Source organism: Mustela nivalis, assembly GCF_964662115.1.
Source record: "Mustela nivalis genome assembly, chromosome: 10".
NCBI classification, from domain to species: domain Eukaryota; kingdom Metazoa; phylum Chordata; class Mammalia; order Carnivora; family Mustelidae; genus Mustela; species Mustela nivalis.
The window spans coordinates 105,387,901-105,389,810 of record NC_139029.1 but is presented as its reverse complement, the minus strand read 5'-3'; the positions used below and the strand labels follow the sequence as shown (position 1 = coordinate 105,389,810).

At 49.0% G+C, this 1,910-nt stretch overlaps 1 pseudogene across 1 annotated transcript; it reads right to left on the bottom strand.

The window, feature by feature from the left end:
* Positions 1–271: 271 nt before the first annotated feature.
* Positions 272–1,306, bottom strand: LOC309843253 (L-lactate dehydrogenase B chain pseudogene; annotated as a pseudogene). Its single transcript has one exon. The product of its transcript is annotated as an L-lactate dehydrogenase B chain pseudogene (transcript).
* Positions 1,307–1,910: the final 604 nt, after the last annotated feature.

The following is a 1,910-nucleotide window of genomic DNA, read 5'->3' as shown; positions in this document are numbered from 1 at the left end:
GCAGAATTGGAATCTGGACCTGCCTGAGCCCCCAGCTCCCCCTCTTTCTTTCTTTTCTTTCTCCCCACCCCAATAGTTTTGTTTGTTCAGGGGCTCATACTGCAAGCATTGAACCAAGCATGGGCTTTGCTTCTGTGAGCCCCAATTCACATATCTAAGATGATAAAAAGCAAACTATAATCCATGTACGTAGATAAAAACTAGAGATTCACGGTTAGTCACTTTGGAGTTTGAAATTTCGATAGCCTAGAACGCAGAGGTCACAGATCTCTTAGGTCCTCCTGGATGTCCCACAGGGATCTGCACTTTTCTTGAGTTGAACAACTTGGTCAGCCTTCTGCTTCTGGTTGATAATGCTGGTTAACCCCTGAGCACTCAGCAGACATGGAAGGCTCAGGAAGACTCTGTTCTCAATGCCATATATTCCTTTCACCACCACTGACATGGGATGAATCCTGGACAGATTTTCAACACGGGATCAGTGAGATCAGCCACACTTACCCAATAGCCCAGCAGGTATATCCTTCGGGCTTGATGGCTCCACAGGCACTATCTTACATACTTAGGCACTTCCTTGCAATTTTCACTATCACTGTCCCTTTCTGTTCTAATTTGGTTCCTAGAGAGAAACACCTGCCATCCTCCCTGCACTCCATAGAGCCTCACTCGAGACACTAGGATCTCCCCAAACTCGGCAACCACTGGGATGAATGCCAAGTTTTTTAGCCATAAGTTGGCAAAATCTAGCAAATTCCAGATTACACTCACTTCCCACCGTGGGGTGCTCAGGTAATCCAGTTCGTTTCCAGATAACATGTAAGAATCTGCTGGGCTGGGAAATATAATTATGATGCAGCTGGGACTGGACTTGATGATGTGGAGAATAATGAATTTGAAGACATTAACATTCCTCAGCTCCAGACTGAGATGACTCTCTCCCTTTTGCTGGCGGACTCCTGCATTTTCCATCACAATCTTTGAATTGGCGGTCACACAGTCATCTTTATCTGCTGGGTTTTGGCGTCTGAAGAAGTGAGCTCCTGTGCCTGAGATGCCTCATTTCTTTTTGGGGTTTATCTTCTAAAACAACCACACGAACACATTTGTCAGCCAGAGAGTTTCCCAGAATGCCGAAGGCACGTGCCATACCAACTTATCCAACACCTTCCACCATGATTTTATTGTTTGGGACCATTGCCTCTTCTGTGACCAGGGCGATCAGTTTGTACAGAAGAGTTGCCACTGGGCACGAGAGGGAGAAGGCTCTGAGGCTGGTTGTGGTAGCTGTGTAAGGAAGGCAGTGCATGTTGGCTGTGTGCCCTGCCCCTACTCTCTGCTCACCCCGTTCACACACCTAGGTGCACAGGGGCACCTGGGTCTTCACTGGACGTGTGATCGCCATGGGCTGTGTGGCACAGTGTGGTGCATGAGGGCCGCCGCCGAGAAGGGTCCCACACTGTGGGCATCCCAGAGTCACTGAGCCTAAAACGCCCAGGGAGCGTGGGGCCTCTCTACCACCAGGGCTCACGATCCCCTCCTAATTCTGGTTCTTTCTGGTCCCTCTCCAAGGTAAGATCACTGTTCTCCATCGGTGAGGAGTAGGTATAAAAATCAAAATCCTGGCTACCCTGTATTACTGTGAGTCAGGCTCTTTACTGATGCTATGCCCTTATAAGGACATGATATTGTTTTCCCCATTTACAGATCAGGAAATCAGGGTTCAGAGTAATTGAATGACTGGCTGTAAGTCACAAAAGCAGGTTCTGTTTGTGACACCCACAGTCACACTCCTCCCCTCCTCCGGCCCTATTACTCGTGAGCTGAGGTGGATTTACTGAGAAACTCCTGGAACTCGGCTCTAGGCCCCCTCACTTACGCCCCCCCCCCACCCTGTGCAAGGCCCCAGAAAT